This window comes from Ambystoma mexicanum, chromosome 4p, assembly GCF_040938575.1.
Source record: "Ambystoma mexicanum isolate Mex_15411 chromosome 4p, UKY_AmexF1_1, whole genome shotgun sequence".
Classification (NCBI taxonomy): domain Eukaryota; kingdom Metazoa; phylum Chordata; class Amphibia; order Caudata; family Ambystomatidae; genus Ambystoma; species Ambystoma mexicanum.
In genome coordinates this window covers 804,850,211-804,869,183 of record NC_090927.1, presented here as the reverse complement: position 1 = coordinate 804,869,183, position 18,973 = coordinate 804,850,211, and positions in this window count along the sequence as shown.

Sequence of the window (18,973 nt, the reverse complement as noted above, 5' to 3'; positions counted from 1 at the left end):
CGAGGTTGCTTCATGTTGCTGGCGTAAAGCCAGGTCGAAAACGGTGCATTGCGAAAGCATGCACTCTGCTGATAAACAAGCATAGCCAGTCCAGTGCAAGACCAAGGATGCTTACTATGCTCAGTTGCTAGATTAGAATACCATGGTCGACTGTGTCAAAAGCAGAGAGTGAGTAAAAGGATGTCCCAACATGGTCAGAATCAAACTCCTGTCTCTGATATAGATCAAAACTGACCAAATATATATATATATATATATTGTTTTTTTTTTAATTATTGTTATTTTTTTTTTTATATAGATCAAAACTGACTTCATGCCATGCCTGAACTGGATCCCGGATGCTGTGCTCATCTGCAGCTGTGTGGGCATCACACGCCTCAGATGTTTGGCCAGATAGGGAATATTACACATGTGTTGATAAATTACCAGGTCAGTGGGGTCTGCTTGGCTTTTCCCTATCTGAGGTATAGTAATGGATATTTCCAGAGATGTGGGAACTATTAATATGAAAGGGAGGTGTTTAGTGTCAATTCAAATTGGTCGCAGGTTGGCAGCTACCTTCTACCCATTTAAGACTGATAGGTGGCAAGGGCCAAGAGCGAGCCACACTTGTCAGAGTGACTGGACAATTGAGTGAAGTTTCATAAGTGACAGGGCTGGATTAGTCTTTGATTCAGTGGGGTGCATGTGAGAAAGTTAAGGAACTGATTTTCTGGGTACCCAGTCCTTTTAACGTGTTTTTCAACCAAGTCATTTTTTACTGATTCTTTAAAGAATTGTATGTCACAAAATGCAGGCGGGTGTTTGGGTAAGGCATTATGGGCTGAGTGGTGGATAGAGGGAGGTGGTGGATAGAGGGAGGTGGTGGCATGTTGGAGGTCTACCCCCGCTTTCTTGCAGCAAAGAAAACAGTACATAGTCTGTAACAAACATAAATGGTGAAAAATCCCCAGTATAAAGACAAAGAACCATTTTCTGGACTCTTTATTTTATAAGTTATGTGCTTATAGGAAGGCTTTAAGCGGCACTGCCAGTAACTAGACAGTGTCTGATTGCAATGTGCTATTCAGTAGGCGTTGGTTTGCATTTCATTCTTAGATAATGTGTCAAGCAGTTAATTGAATGAAATGAAAGAAATTCAGCAACTACGGAATAGCCGTTTCATAGTTGCTGGATTTCTTTTGTTGTGTCAAACAGTTTATTGAATGAAACAAAAGAAATTGAGCACGAATGATATAGCACAGTGCAATGCAACACTGGCTTTTCACTGTTAGGGCTCAAGTTCCAATGGGACAATAAAAAAAAAGTAATTAGCCAACTTCTCTTTTTTATTGTCCACCGCTGGGGACACTTCAGGCCACGCATATCATTTAGGCCACACTGCCTCATTGCAGCCCCCCCTCGATTTCTCACCCCACTTATAGTACTGTAGATCATACAGACATTCTGATTAGGAAAGAGAATAACTGAGTCACATAAGATTTGAGGAGTGATGGGAGATTGTGAGGTGTCCACGTTTTGCTGCTAGGGCAGAACAGTAAAAACGTATTTTTATGGTGGTAAGGTATTAGAAACGTGTTGATGATAATGTTTTTTTACATTATATAATAATTTTAAATAGGTAAGATAAGTAAGAATTGTGTGAGTACTTTAGTTAGAGTTGCCACCTCCCCATCTACCCCCAGGTCTTAGAAACATCTTTCAAAATGAGTATCTTCAAAACATTTAGCAGACTTCTCTCTACTAGCTTTAATATAATGGAAAAAAGTTGTATTTACATCGACACTTGTGGTCATACCATGCCTCTCCTATTTTATTTTGTAAGTACAGTCAAGCTGCTGGGCAGAGCAGTGCCAATGAGGGTAGTCTGATTTAACACTCCACATGGACACATACATAAACCAGCTATGATCATGGCACAGGCCAACAGCGCCACTAGCCAATTTATGAATTATTGGGGAATCAATCAACAGAAGCCATACTATGAATTTCTAATCCTAGGTCAATTTGACCGTATGGCTCAGACAGTTGAGGACACGAGGCATGGCAGGAGAATAGAGAGATTGACAGCACATTTTGAAAGCAAGTATTCAGTCTACCTAGCTTGACAGCCAGTGTTGAACTGGGAGAAGGTTACATTGTGGACTAAGCTAAAACCAGACCAGTATCACTATGACAGTCCCTGTGGGCTAAGCTTCATGTAACACTTTCAAGACTAATTATGGGGCACAGAGCACGGGTATGGTGGATTGCTTGCACCTAGCTCTTTGGTTAAAGCGAGAGTTCCCACAAGTGAGATTTAAAAGTAAACTTTTATTGGTTCACAACCAAAGTGAGTGTACCCTAGTTCATGAAGTGCCACCATATTCCATTGGGAGGCACATGCAATTGTTTTGCCCTTGCCCGGGCTTTTCCAAGGTACAATTACAATAATAATCTGCATGATATAGTAGCATGTGTGTCATTCAAATTGTACAATTCCAGCATAATCGTAACATATAGTACATATAACCAATGTTTTTAAACATTCATCTCACATTGATTGTACATAGAGAATTTCATACATCAATGTGCATTCTGGTCTGAGCAAATAAGGTTCAAATTAAAGAATAGTATTTCTGTTTGTGGAAGGGGGAAGAAAAGCGGGGAAAAGACGTAAGGTAGAGTTGTGTTAGTCGGGTTATGGTTGAGTGAAACCTGTGTTAAATCTGGTAATGTTAGAAAGTGCAGCGAATCCTAGTTAAATCTTACCCATAGAGATTCAGGTTGAGATCTGTGCTGTTATTAATCTTAAGATTCTAGAGTTTTCAATACTTATGGTTCTGGTTAGTGTTGTTTTCACAGTGATCCCACTACTGGATGCTTAGTATCGTTTTCTAGGGAAATACAATACCATATTGTTCAGTTTAAAAACAGTAACTCAGTGGTATAATTGTGCTCAAAGTTTAGTATGGGTTACCTAGTGTCTTAAGGTAATCACTGGGTCTCATTGATTAATTTAGTTTTAGTAGAAGAGGTTCATTTATATCTTCTATCTATGAATCAGTTGGAAGAAATAGTTTAGATGGCCTAGCATCATTTAAGTTTCAAAAGATTATTACCACTATTTCGTTCAATCACCTGGCTGTGTCTTACCTGTGTTTACTGGGATGCTGGGTTCTCCCTCTTGAAGTTGTTTCTAAATATCCCTCTTTGTGGGCGGGTCTGTAAAAAAATGGCTTCTAAGTTTAGAGTTTAAGTAAGAAATAGCCCTTAATCTAGATAAGTGGAGCCTTGGTCAATAACATTAGTTTAGTGAGTAATTGCAAACCCATTGCAATGCGTTTTATCCTAAGTGTCACCTTAGTTATTAACATTGGTTTAGTGAGAATGCGCAATTTAAGAAAAATTTGCTAAGTCATTGCAGTGCATTTTAAAAAAGATGCACGAGCATCAAAAAGTGTTCTTTTTAGGCCTTTTATCCTAAGTGTGGTCTTATTCATTAACATTGGTTTAGTGGGAATGTGCAAACTCATTTCAGTGCGTTTTAAGGAAAATGCAAAAACATCAAAAAGTGTCCTTGGAGTTATCCTATGCGCATTCAGAGTTAAAGGAGCAAGTGAGCCTTCTAAATTAAGGTGCCTCACATTGTTGTCAGTGATTCGTCCTTGCTAGGGCTCGCTTTATTTCAGGATGGTAGCGGTCCGCTGCTTGTTGGGTCACCACCATCCTGAAAGTGGGTTTTATCATGCCGTTGATGTGATGATGTCACCCGTAGCAACGTAGTGCATCATCTCCTCATCGGCCGGCTAAAATTGCTGAGATTGCGGTTGGAGCCCATGAATCAATTCTCAAATGGTTTGTGGTGTCATCAGCATCGAGTTCAGTGCCATCATGCTGAGTGAGGCCTTAAGCATAATGATTTCTGTAGCTGTGGGAATAATTATGTTTAGACGGGTTTACTACATTGGCAAAGTCCGTATAGGCTGGTTATGGAATGAAGAGACAATCTTTTGCCTTTTTGTGATCCAATATTTCAGCCTACAATAATAGTGCTGCTTTTTAGGTAAACAAACCCGATTCAATCTATTTGCTTGAAATAAACATTAATAAGAGGGGTTCACTTGAATTGGTGAAGTCCATATAAACTGGTTTGGAATTAAAGGAGGATACTTCTTTTATCCTTGCATGTTCCAGTGTATTGACCTTTAACAACCCAGGGATTATTCAGGTGAAATACACGTATCTAAACAGTTGGAACAAAAGCATAGCTTCAGATGTTTTACTCCAGTTTAAATCCGGGCCATTGGTTGCATTTGGTTAGGACGGTCCCGTGAGTCCCACTAGTGAGCAGACATTAATTTTGAGAATCAAGTAAGTACAGGGCTATGTCGGTAGTGTCGTTCGGTTTAAGTTGCATTAAAATTTAACTAGTGTGGATTGCACTAAGTGTGCTTATTGGATTCATAATGCAGTCAATTCAATTCCTACTACTTTAAAGTAGGCATAGTTGAGATTGTATAGTCTAGCTGGATTATAGATATAGTAGTAATGTCACTGCTTGGTTGGTTTTGGTAGGTAGGATTGGACTTCAGTCATTCTAACCTTGAAGGGGTGATATGTCATAATTTCAGTGTACTGGTTATGAATGTGGAGATTTGGATTATAATCCGTGGAGTGTGTGTTCTTTATGATAGTTTTTGTTTACACACAAGGGCTGACTCCATCTACAATGGGAACTGGAGTAAGAACCCAGCAATGACTGTTCTCCACTAGTCAGTCAGTGAATAAGGTACAGAGCGCAGGTATGTTGGGTTGCTTGCACCTAGCTCTTTGGTTAAATTGAGAGTTCCCACCAGTGAGATTTTAAAGTGAACCTTTATTGGTTCTAAACCAAAGTAAGTATGCAGTTGTTCATGAAGTACCAAAATACTCCATTTCGAGGCATGTGTAATTGTTTCACCCTTGTCTGGGCTTTCTCAAGGTCCAGTTACAATAATACTCAAAATCATTGACTTTACCTATCAAAATATCTCAGCATCCCATATCTATCCATTGAAATGTTAAAAGAACTAGTGGCATTTGTCTTGAGCAACAATGTTTTCCTATTCAATGATACATTATTTCAACAAACAAAAGGAATAGCAATGGGCACTTGCTTTGTCCCAACCATAGTTAACCTTTTTGTGGGAGGATTCAAGGACAAGCATGCATCTAGACACTCATCACAATCTCAGAAAGTAGTGAAAAGGAAAAGGTACATTGGCAACATCCTGATCATATGGAATGGAAATGACAGGGAACTATGCGATTTCTGCGCCTATCTGAATGACAATTACTTTGGCCTACAATTTACGATTGAATTGAGTTGCATGGAGGTAACTTTCCTTGACCTATTCATCTATGTGGAAGATGGAACGTTCTGCAAAACAACAGAGGTTAACGCTAGGCTACAGGCAGACAGCTACCCCTGAGAAGCACCATCAAAAATATACCAATAGGGGAATCCACGAGGGCTAGAAGAAATTGCAGCAAAGACAGTACATTCAAAACAGGATGTATCATCATTGAAGAGCGATTTCTATCCCGAGGCTATCCCAAAGAATGTATAAATTAAGTTAAAACCAGGGTCAACAGCAAACAAGACCTGGAACACTTAACCCCTAAACACAAAAAGATTGATGAGGACAGAGAGAAAGTAAGAATGATCACGCAATGCTCAAAAAACAATTGAACAATTCAGAACATATTACAGAGGAATTGGCATCTACTGAGATTATACCTGAACCTAAGGGATTACATCTCAGAGAAACCAATCATTATTTATACTAAAGCCCCAACATTGAGGATAAAACTTATCCCCACCTTCATGGAAAGTACCAAACACTCATTTCAGTCTAGTATACTGACTGGAAACACTATAAAAGGGTGTGTACATGTGTTTGTACTCTCCAGACTTACCATTGCCATCATTGTTCTGGGATGCTTTCTTGTCTTCCCCTTTGGGCTCATTCTGGTCTTGGGTCCTCGCATATTTATTTAGCATTTTTTAAAGTGCTCACACAGTCTGTGGGCATCTAGGCAGTGTTACAGGAATTGTTTTGTTTTTTTTAGTTGCGTAATTGTTTTTTGTGTGTCTTAGTTGCCATTTATAACATGCTTAAACACCCAGAGGTTTCTAAGCACGGACCCAGGGATCAAACCTGTGTTGCTTCGTGTCGTCTTGCTTCCAAGGTGCGCATGTTTCCTCTGAGCTATCCTCCTGGGATAAAAGATGTTCCTGTAATGGAGTACTAGTGCATGCTAGTCATAAAAGAATGGGTTCCCTCTTTCCCTTCCCTCTTTCTTATTTCCCTGTTACTGGTTTAGCAAGACGGAAGGTTGGCCTCTCTTTACCACCCTCTTGGTAGCCGTTCCCCATTTGGGACTTTTTCTCTCACCCACCTTTGCCCAAGATTCCTTCCCTGTGAGTTTTTATTCATCTTTCCTGTGTTGGCACTCTTCATGCATCTTCTCCCCCACTCTTATTCATTTTTCTGCAGTGCTGCGCTTCTTCATCATGCCACTGAAGTGTTCTGCTTTCCAGTTCTTGAACAGCATTCCCCGTCAGAGTTACCATCTTTTCCTCTATTTTCTGTTCATTGCTTTTCTCTTCTCATATACCTTTTCCTGTTACTTGTACTAGCCTCTTAACACTGTTCCCTCTTCAGCCAATGATTCATTTTGCCTTGGCACTGCCTTTCCGCAGCTTCATTATGACTTCTAATAGCCACTTTCATTTTTCTCTCTACCTCTCACTCTTTCTTGTTAAATATTCTCCCACTTTATTTACTCTTTTCCAACCTTGTCTTTCACCCTTTCCCCCCCTCACCATGCCTATCTTGCTTCTTCCCTGCTTACAGTCTGTATTAGCCTATTTCATGCCACTCATCTGTGGCGTGGTCATCTTCATTGCTCCCGTGCCCTTATTATCGTCCTCTTGTCGTCTTTCCTTTTCCTCCTACTACTCTTCTATTTCTCTTCCTTTCTGATGTCTCTTTCTTGATTTCCTCTCTCAGTTCTTCTGTGCTCCACCTAATCTTCTTCTCTGCATTCCATGTACTCCTGCTGGGAAGAGCTCTTTCTCATTAACTTCACCCTTTTTTCCTGTCATTCTCAGAAAGCAGCTGCTCGTTATTCTGAATTTGGTTCAGCTGTGGTGAGTTGTCTTTCAGATGGTGAATTGGCAGATTCAGCAACACTATCAAGCCCATCCTCCAATGAACTGCATAGTTTGATGTCGTCCATCCACCCAGTAAGCTCATTCAGTAAAAAATAGGTGGCCATTTTGAAGTCAGGCAGAACGGTTTTGGATACCAACTGACTTCTTTTCCCAGCCCTGCAACTGAAATGATTCCTTTGTCATAAGGAACCAGACAGTTTTTTCTTCTTCTTATCTTCTTCTCCCTTTCCCCATCCAAACCCTGAGGACCGAGTATGTTTGCAATGGTCTTCCGTCACATTTATGTGTAGCGTGGTGATCATCTATCTCACCTTATTGGGAGACAGGTGTAGGCAGGCACACAATAGACAGCTTAACCAGTCAATTATAACTTGACCCACCTCTCACCTGACTCCAAATCTTACCCGCCTGGGTTCAAGATCACCTTGGTGTACCTCACTCTAAAGGTGGGAAGGGTAGGAAGTGGTAGGAGGTTAGGACAAAATTCCCCAAACCTCTTATGAGAAAACACATGGTTAGAGTAACTGGGGCACAAAAGAAAAAGCGGACCAAAGGAATGCTGGTGTACGGTTCTTTTTAGTTGATAAAAGCATACTTATATACTTTTCCGTTACAGCAGCAGGATTTTGTGAGTTTTTGTATAAAAGGGACAAACACAAGACACTATATACAATTTAGGTTACGCCTAAGCAGCTGCGTTGCTAAAAAAGTAATACACAAAAATATAAAAAGAGTCATTCAAATATTAAAAATATAAAAGAGTCTTTAAAGAAATATGTAAAAGTCTATACAGTGCACTGTAGTAAAAGAAAATATTTATAAAGACCTTACTTGAGAGACAACCTGGCCAGAGCTATACCAAGGTATCTGGCTGCTGCTCTCGATGTTCCTCTCTGCGCTCTCCTGTGGTGGCTCTTCTGTGGCAGATGACGGAAGCAGGCCGCAGCAAGGATGGTGGCCCCAAAGTCTTACTTGAGCTGGGCTGCCTGGCAAGATGCAGCCCAGCACTCAGTTGCAGTATGGGGTGGGGGGACCGGGGAGGCCCACAGCACTCCTCACATCTGGCCCGAGTCTCAGTGGGCAACCTGTTAATGACGGGGTGGCCCTTTATTTAAAATCAGTGGCAGGAAGGCTAAAACCACATTAAGCGCTCCCCAGTCATGGGGAATGCCATTAATTCAGTGTATCCCAGGCCCGGGAGTGATTATATGGAACCCTTGGAGGGGGTGGCAGTGAGGTTTCAGGCGCTCCCCTGCCTGTCACTCTCAGCAGTTATTTGGACTGGTTTAGACTAATCCATAGCCATGGAGAGTCCAATACACAAAGTCTATGAGTGAACATGAATGCTTGGCGATTTTTAGGGCCACATTGATTGGCATGCCACCAACACCCTTATGTGGCTACCCGTAAGTGTGATTGGAGGGCTGGCTCATGAGTGCATGTTATATCTAGGGGACACCCTGACCCTACCTCAATTCTGCTGAATTGCTGATGGATCTCTTGTGGGATTTTAGGTGGTTTACTTACCTGCTGCTGGAGGACTTTTGCCATGAAGCTCTGCTGCGGAAACTCTGAGAGCATATCCATACTGGCTGGGCTTTGTGTCACACACAGTTATATGATTTCTTCTTTTGGTGTCCTGGCCTGTTTCCTGGGCTGTCCTTGTTCTCCCTCATTCCTCCTCACTGGATGGACTAGATGCCCTCTGCTGGGACTGCTTGTGGCCTACATTTCTGTCATCTTTCTGAAATATCCTCCCAGCCATGCACTTTGAATTAGACGGCTACAGTCATCCAGAAATCCAGAAGGGTGGTGGAATACCACTACACCACCTCTACTCTTCAAAGGGGTTGTCTTACGTTACCTCCACTGTTGTTTTCAGTGTGGGACTGTTTTCCTTTGGCTGGCTGCTTGGTTTTGACCAATCAGGTGTCTGGATCCTGTTGGTCTGGATTCTCCAACATTGGTGCCTTCTCTGCCATTGCTTTCACTCCTGGCTGGTGGGGCGCATTCGTAGGATCGCCAATTCTTCTTTTTTTCATACTATGGCTCATCGCTGTGTTGTGCTACAGGTGCTCCCAACACAGGTACAAAAACAGGAAAAAAGCAATCCACAGAACTCAAAAAGGAGTGCACTGCTTGCAAGAAAAACATAAAATGTATTAATTCATCACGGCCGGGAAGCTCAACTGAACATAGCCAACTTGAGCGTGCCCACTGCGGGCTGAACATTTTATAGCCTCAAACAAAACATTAGCATATTAAATAAGAAATGTAACAAAAACACCATCCTAACATTATCATTGGCTAGTACCACCAGTGCCCTAAACATCCCTATACATTGTCCAAAATGTTTTGGCACTTACCATCTCATTGCAAAAAAGAACATCACCCACCAAATATGATCTCACTCCTCTTCATCAGAAAAAATGCATTAAATCCATATCTAGGAAAGAGTTTGATAGGTGGCTTCGTTCTAATTGGACTATGCCAACTCAGACAATTGGGGTACAACGTCCCACCAAGATGGACCACTGAACAGCGAAACAACATGGCACACACCTCCACTATTCATCCCCCCTTCCACTATGCGCACCTGCTCACTATGTAGATCCCTATCTCGATACATGTTGCCAATCCTGGTACATCATCTCCTAGCAACCTCGCTGCAATGAGAGGCCTTGTAGATACAAATATGACAGGCCCACAGCTGAACACTGCTCCTGGATCATAATTTCTCTTAATTACTCCATATTATTTAGCCCATTTCAGACTGTGAACTAATCCCACATCTCACTGTGACCTTCACAAATATGATCTGATGATAAGCCAGCATTTGCTGTCTAGGGCAAAGCATTTGTCTCTTGAGAAATGTTTTTCTTGCAACAAGATGCTCACACCCCTTCCCACCTGCCCTTGAGCTCTCAGCCTGTTTGCAGGACAAGACAAAATGCAATCAAGTGCTCCCAACTAACATTTATGGCCTAATGCACTATAATAGCAGTTCAATACCTCTAACTGAGTCCCAGCCAAAATGTCAAAGGTCTTGCTCAAAGCACCTAATTTACCTCTAAACACAAGGCACAAAAACAAAAGGTGCACATGTTTGTCATGGAAGAAAATATAATACGATGGATTGTGTGTATGCTGTGCCCGATGGTGAAAGTATGAGGCACCTTCTGTCCAGCTACAATGTAACTCGGAAATGTGGTGCCATGAAATATATTGTGGGCAGGTGTGCAACATGGTTTGTTGTGTGCTTTCTGTGAAGTTTGGTGTGGCATTCTCCCAGTATCCTCTGCAAATATGTTGTGCATGTAAAGTATGTTGAATGTGGTGCCATGCAATGTGCTGCATTCCATTTGCAGATGTGGGGCCATGTGATACATACAAATGATATGCTTCATCCTCTTCTGAGAGATGCAGTGAATTAACATAATACAATGTCCTGTGCTTCAATGCTGGCAAAAAGTAGAGCAACAATGCAGTAATTGCCTGTTTCATTAAAAACTAAATATACTACTGTGTGCTAGTTTTATTTTGTGTCATCTTTCAGCTACTAACCTAAAGTTGTCAGCACTGTCGTGTCACGTGACCGTGATGTCACTGCCATGGTCCTCATGCCATGTTAGACCTTCCTCAGATGGTACTTGCACTCATGTTGTGGGCGGTGCACCTGTATCTTAACACTCCCTGCATTTGTTACGGCTGTAAAAAACAACTCCTCTCCTTCCCCACTTTTCCCCTCCTTTTTCATCACCCACATTTTATGACCATCCTTCAAGCTGTAACCTTCCTCCAAACATACCTAAGTTGGTCTGGGAGGACAATATAGTCCCCTTCCCCAAAGCAACTCATCCAGTGCATATCATAGTTGTTAGGATCTTGTGGTTCTGAAAATTGAATTTCTGGGAAATCAGTGACCCTCCCCATCCCAACTGTTCATTTTTTATTTTTTATTATGACTCCATTGCCATCTTCCTTCACGACCCCATTTCCTGTTCACTTTACCATTCTTCCCTTTCTTTTCCCTAATCTCCACCGCCCACTGTGTTTTCCCCATTTCTCCCATCCCACGCACCACAACCCAATGTTACTTGGGTGGCACAGAGAACGCTGAACACCATTACGAGGACAGGGGCCAATGCCTTCAGGATCTGAGCCAACTGAAAACAATTGCATCATATCAATCTTCTTTGATGACCCTGCTAGATTTTTCTTCTATCTTCGTGTGTAATTTAGATAAAGTATTTTTTATAGTTGCGATCAAACTACCATTCTGTTCATCATAAACTGGTGCAGCAGTTTGTGCCAATCTTTGTGCAACTCCCCCCACTCGCATCCGTAGCTGTCAACAGGTCTAGGACATACCTGATTTTCAGCCATTTTGCATTTGCAGCTTCCTGAAAGCCTTGTGCTAAAAGGGATGTAAAACATAGCGCAGTTGAAGAAAAGAGTCTGAACTCTGTCGGAATCTCATGCAAAAAATCTGATTATTTCTGAGATATGTAATTATTCTCTTTCTTTCTCCTTTTCTTACACATATTGCAGAAGCCACCTTCTTTGTTTACCAACCTCACAGCAGCCGAGTAATAATTTCAAAAGTTATTGACAAGTTGCCTAGCATGCGATTGTCCATGCCAAGCATTTGATACTGCTTCTATAATACGTCTAGGATGCAAGTGTTAGATATTCTCCTGGGAAGGCGAGCAAGCTTTACTTGAATGTTTAGCAAAATAAGATGCATCTTTCGAACGTCCAGCAACAGTATGAGCATTAGCAGGGGCAAAATTGGAGTGCTCCTCAACCAGAGCTGGTGTGTTTAGTGCAACGACGGAGCATGAGCCAGCTGTGAGGGGTCCGAAATTTGAGATGGACAACGTTGTAAAGTTTTTCCATAAAATGCCATTTTATTAACTTAAAAGTGTTTGATAAACGCATCACTAACCCTATCCTATAGAGAATTTCCCTGCCTATCAAAATAACTCAAGGAACCACTCTAACAAAAGGAATCTGTCCCTCCTATTTATAGATACATAACACATATGAAGGAAATGTATGGCAATACACGATATAACAAAACCAAATATAAACTTAATAACTGTTTCTCATTGTGTCCTGGTAATGTTCCCTTCCCCAGATTCAAAGCAGGAATTTTGTATACAAAGTTCAAAATGGGAAAGTTCAGTTTTATAACACAGTTCTGGAAAACAATGTTCTTCTTGCTCCAACAAGTCTCTCAATGGGACTTCCCCACACTTCCAACAAAAATAGTAAATCTGTTTTCTCCACTGATAACAAAACGTTCAACACAACTTCTTCTTCAGAACAAAGTACACTTTCGCAGTTCCTTATTGGTAAACAGAAATAATTGGTCAGGATGATTCCACAATACTTCATCTCTGAAGAAGATCGCCCCTTGTATGTGCATTTGTGGAATCATCCTACTCCAAGTTATGGAATGTCCCGACTTATTGAGCCATGTAAGCGTGTGGTGTGTTGTGAATGCTTTGTATTGGGATCCTCTGCCATCTTTTGTTATCTTTATATAGTTGTCCTCATGTACTATCTCGCCTTCTTCCATCCACTGCACAGTCACTGACCGTCCCTGAAAAATACCAGTAACCTTACACAGTGCTATGTGAAGTAAACACTGTGCCTTTTGCGCCTGCCTATTGTGCCTGCACCTGTTTTGGAATAAATGTCCTGGGTGCTCCTGTCGCATGAGGTATCATGGAGCACACATAACATGCTCCATTAACTCTCTCTCTCCTCAGTGCTGCCAGGTGGTAGTACCACGTTAACAGAGTTGGTATGAGGTTGCCCCCCTGCTTGTCCTAAAAACAGATCAGAGTGTGCCACATTATGGACAATGGCTAGGGGTGAAAAATAATCCACACGCCCGTGCTAGATACGAAAACCCCAGAACAGTAAATTGAAAGGATGAGAAGTGAAGAAAGAAAAGAGAAAAAAGAAGTAGAAAAAAACACAATATAGCACATATTTCAACATTTTCCCCTTTTCTGCTGCAACTACCTATGAAGATAGTCCAACCTCCTGAATCTGCAAAAGGAAGACCAAAAAGAAATACTTAAATGGCAGGCACTTCCCGTTTGTCGGCCTTCCCTTATTCTCCTGCAGGGGCGGTGCTGCTTTTGTCCCTTCAGACATCTGTAAAATGGGTCCATTGACAACATCCCTCTACCTTGTTCACAGTCGGAGTCACATAGGTGACATTGTATGCCCCCAGAAAATGGGTCTGACAGTTTTTCCTGGTGACATTTTGGATCAACACCCTGTTCCGTGTGTTCAGTTGCAGTAGGAACAGTAAGACCCGTTCCTCTTGCTCTGGTGACACCTCTGAGTATGGTGGTGCCAGACAATGTCACTAGGACCCAATCTGTAAAGATATAAATCTGAGAGATCGAATAAGCTCCCTAAGGTATCCTCCAAACTCTCCCCCAGAATGTCAGCAAAACTGCGAGCATCAAAGACAGAGCAAGCATTGCGAGCAGGAGTATACGGTGTTAGAATCTGCCTGCTGGCCACAATCTCATGATGTCTGAGATGGTGATCAGATGCTGGCTGATTGCACAAAGCAAAAAGGGGAAGAGGCAAGCAGTGGAGACAGCTCTTGTGAAGTGTGTCAGACAGCTTCACAAGGTGCTCCTTCAGTAGGCCGTTGAGACATTCCACTTGACCATTGGTTTGAGGGTGATAAATGAAACAAAGTTTGGGTTTCATGCCTATTAGGGAAGTCATTTCTTTAAAGAGCTCATTGGAAAAGTGCAGGACAATATCAGATCTTAATTCTTCACTCCCAAAGGTGGCAAAACCTTGCACATGAGGAACTTAGCTGTTTATTTAGCATCACAATGGACACACAGTCCAGCCTCAAGCCAAGGGGAGAATGCACAAGCCACAACTATAACATAGCGATAGTTGGCGCACCTGTTTTGCATATCAATGTAATCCATATGCAAGTGACGGAAGGGACATGATGGGTGAGTTAAAGTTCCTTTAATTGTTTTGAGTGTATGCCCTGCTGTAAAATGCTGACATGTCACACAGTTGGCAATGCACTCCGACACGTGCTCATGCAAGTTTGGGATAAACCACTCTGCCTGGGGGTTAGCTGCAATGCTTTCATTTGATGCATGTACTGGGTGGTGCAGCTTCTCAAGAGCCACCTTTAGTAAATCTGCAGTCATGACAAGCTTCCCTGAGATGTTCAGACACCAAATTAAATTGGTGGGGAACAAGGAACACCCCATCTTCTTTCCATAATTTGAGCTCCTGCTGGGAAACCCTGCCCTGTAGTTCTGTAATCTGTGTTATTGGCAGAATTTGATAGCAGTCTGCTAGCTGCACCTGCTGTTGTGATATGCTTGTAAACATGGGAGGCAAATCAGTAACATATGGCTGATGTGCTGCTTCTTCGGCCGCTGAGACTGCTGCTTCATTGCAACATGACACAAAATATGTACCTCCATTGTGGGAGGCACACTTAACTACCACCAGAACCGAAGGCTGGGATAACACCTATATCAGCCTTAATAGCAACTGTGCATGCTGCACCAGTGTCCCATCACTTTTCCTGAAACCTCTCCTTTTCCACTGAGATAACCCTGAATGTCCTGTGGTAGTAACATAGGCCGAATCTGAATAAACGGTGGCACAACATCCTTTACTGAGCTCTATTGCTGTTTAGAGTGCCACTAATTCAGCAGCCTTTGCTGAATAATGTGATGGTAATCTCATCTGAGCTGCCACCTCAAAGTCCTCTCTCTCAAACTGCACTACTGCCGACCCAGTATGTCGATCCGTGTTCTGGTCAATCGTTGATAAACCATCAATGTAAAAGATCTCTCCATCCTCTAAAGTCTCTTCTCCCACTATAAGCAGACCATCTAGTCCTACTTGGTACATGGTGCAATAATGAATGTCATCACCTGCCTGCACTGGCGGTCAACCAAGGTTGCTTGATTGACAACGTTGCACCTCACAATCTGAATTGCTGAATTTGAAAGTATAACCTCATACCCTGACACTCATTGGGTAGTGAGTGGAGACTTGGATTTTTCTCAGATAGCAAATACTGCGTCCACTGCACAGAGCATCATTTGGCAGCCCATTGCTATGACAGATGATTTTTCAGTTATGAAAGCTGCTGCTGCAAACACTTGCTCACATAGAAAATGCCCCTGTATCACTAGATCTAAATTACCACTTTATTTATATTGCATGAAGGGTGAAGTTCAAAATATTTATTTTTGTTTGTTTATATATATGGTAAAGTAATGATTGTATAATTGTATAGACTGTTTTTAAATACAATCTGCTGTATATGAAATATTTTATGTATTTGTTTTAAATTTTGTAAAGGCTTTTTGTTAGCCACATACAATAAAAAAAATACCACTGTTTTAACAGTGGTGCATCGGTTAGTGCATCTTTTAGTTCCTTAAATGAGTCTGACATTTCGGCCATCCAGGTAATGGGACCCATCACTTTATGGGCTGCCTTGAGCCACTGTAGTAGTGGTTTAGTGTAACTGGAGAAGTCAGAGATCCAGGACTGGCAGTAATTGCACAGGCTTAGGAACTGCTAAATGTCCTTTACTGTGTTTGGCTGGGTTGTATTATGTACCACTGCAGGTGTTAATTTCCTTCCCTCTGATAATAATATGTGCCCTAGGTGAACTGCCTCTGTCTGGCAATGCTGCAGCTTGTCTCTGTCCACCTTGTACCCCTTACATGCCAATAACATCAAGCGAGTTATCAAATCCTCCCTGCACTGCTCCTCTGTGCTGCGGCACTCATCCATGTATTGTATCACTGTGCTCTGTGTTGGTAAACTTCCTAAATCTGCCTGCAGTACCCTATTAAATATGCTTCCTCATGGAGCCTTGTGTGTTGGAATCGCTGACCGCGGTAAGTAAACGCAATGAGGTACTGAGAATTTGGGTGTAATTGTATTGAAAAGAATGCATTCTTTAGATCAATCCCTGTGACGCATTTTGTGTTCCTGTGGGAATCCTAAACAAAATTGAGTCCAGATTGGGTAGCACATCCTCCACCATCCTGCCAGACCCCCATTTGCCTTTTTCATAGGGTACACAAATGTGTCAAATGGGGAGTCTGAGAGCTGTATTATGCCCTGTTATTGTGATGTGGTAATAGAGTCACATATCCCTTTATTACCCTATGCTGTACAAACAAGTGACATGGTAGACTAATATCAAGCCCCATCTCTCCTATGTCCTTGTAGTCATCAAAAAGTTGTTCATCAGTCAAGTCAGTCAAGCGTTGGGTTGGGTCAACACACAGGGCAGTGCACCATTCAATACCATCCTTATCTAACCCCTGGAAGATCATCGTGTCCCTTTGTGTTATTACCACATCTAGCTGTATGGTGGTGATAGTTCCTGGTGCTACTTCCTTGTGTGCTGCTGGTCTGAACAGACATTGGGCCTCATTACGAGGCTGGCGGTAAGGGGATAACGGCGCCGGTAAGGATGCCGGTGCCGTTAACCCTTACCGCCGCATTACGAGGTCCCTTAGCGGGTCCCACTAAGGCCAGCTGGTAAAGCCAGCTGTCCTTAGTGGGAGCCGCTAAGAGACCAGGGAGCTAATAACGGGCCTGTTATTAACGGGCCCGTTATTAGCTCCCTCCCCATTCCCATTGAGCCCTATGGGGGCTCGAATGGGAATGGGGATGGGTATTTTGAATGGGGATTTACCGGGTCCTCCAAGGTTGGAATGACCCAGTAAGTCCCCATTCAAGAAACCCGGACACGAGTTTGGAGGCAGCCATGGCGATAATAGCACCATGGCTACCTCCAAACTCGTAAAGGCCCCCATTGTTTGAGTAATCAGAATGTGTGGGTTCTTATCCTAGATACCCATCCTAACAGTACCTGTACCCCATCGAGGAGTTACTGAGGGTATATCGGGACCCCTCGCAGTATGCTGTGGACTCAGATTGTTTGAATAACTGTGCATGATCAGTTGTAGTGCACCCCAGGAGTGTAACACACTACGCTTTATTCAGTGAACAATATAGTCATGTTAAATTTGCTCATAATGTCTCTGTCCAATATGTCTATAGGTGGATCTTTCGAGTACAATAGGGGCACAACTATTTCCTGATTTCCAATGGTGAGGGGTAAGTGTTTGGTGGAAGGAACCATTACAACAGCCCCAGAAAATCCCTGCATGTCCATTATCCTGTCCGACAAAGCAAATCTTCTGTCTCTGTTGCCAGATTTGGTAGCGGCGTGTCAGCCAAAAATTAGAATGTCTTGCCGCCTATGCTCACTGCCACCTGTGGTTCCTCTTCCATGTCTGCAGTTATTAATAGGATTGGGAAAGCCAGAGCCCTTTGTGAGATGTTCTACTGGGTGTTTATGTCTGTGCCTAATTGTAGGAAAGGATTGCCCCCCAACACTGCTGTTCCGTATAGTGAGGTACTGTGCCCTGATGTAACAAGTTTGTGTCCCATTGCTGATTGGCTGAATGCGCCTGTGTCTGTACTTGCATCTGTACTTGCGGCTGGAGAGGATATTTGGTGGCAGATATTGCTGGCGTCTGCTTCCAGTGGATACAGTGAATGGTGATTAACTGTGGAGCCAGCGGTGCGTTTAGCACTGGTGTGGGCTGTTGCTGCGTTGTTGTTGGTGTATTCTGGGGATTCTGGGCAAACTGGGGCTGCTGCTGTGGCATACTCTGAATGTTCTGGGGAAACATATATCGCATGGGCGTTGCTTGATGTTGGGGCAAACTTTTAATATTCTAGTGCTTGCTGTTGAGTCTGTGGATAGTAAGATATGTTGTTGTAGTATAGGGTGCCATCAGGGCCATACTGTGTTTGATTCTGTTCCTACATTCCCTCTGCAAGAGGTCTATTCCTCCAGAAGCCCAGCATTGTCCTCCATATTGCAGACTTGCCCCGCATATCCAAACCCCACTTCTCTGGAATCCCTCTAGTTGTCTCATAAAAGACCTGCCTTGTTCGACAAACCCCCACCCCCCTTGTGGGGCGAACCGTCCTGGTGGTGCAAATGCTCCTTGTGGTGTGAAAGCTCCCTGTGGTGCAAAACCACCCTGTGGTGTGAAACCTTCATGCTGAATTACTCCCCCTTGTGGTATTTCCCCTCCCTGTGGGATGAACCACCCCTTTCTGCATGAAACCTTGTGGTATGAATTCCCACTGTGTCGTGTGCACTCCCTGCAGAAGGGAAGTTAGGACAGCTCCTTCCAAACGTATTTTAGCAAATTTCCTCTGCACATATTTCAACTCTACCTTTTCAGAGTCCTCCTCCTTCCTTTTCTCCTTGTTCTGTTTTTCCATGTACTGATGTGCTACGTTTGCCTGTATCTCTGATCACCTGTTATTCTCTATCCCCACCAGCTTCCCTAATTCTGCCTGGAGAGACCTCACAATAGAATGTGGTAGAAAACAGATATGTTTGTATCCCATGATTGTTGCATCTCTAAACGTCACCTCTTCTTAATTTCTTGAATGTAGCGTGCTGGGTCCTCATCTGAACCCATTGTGTGACCCAGAATGGACTGCATGTCAATCGAGTCTGGGTACAACTCCCTCAGTGCCTTCCATACATTCATCCTGAAGTTATGGTATGGCATGCTGTTGTAAGCATCACTGTTTATTGTTAACCCCCATACCATGCCTTGATGCTAAGTCATTGGCTTGTTCCCCCAGTAGGGTGGCAAACAAACTTTTCATGTCATCCACAACCAAAGTTATCCC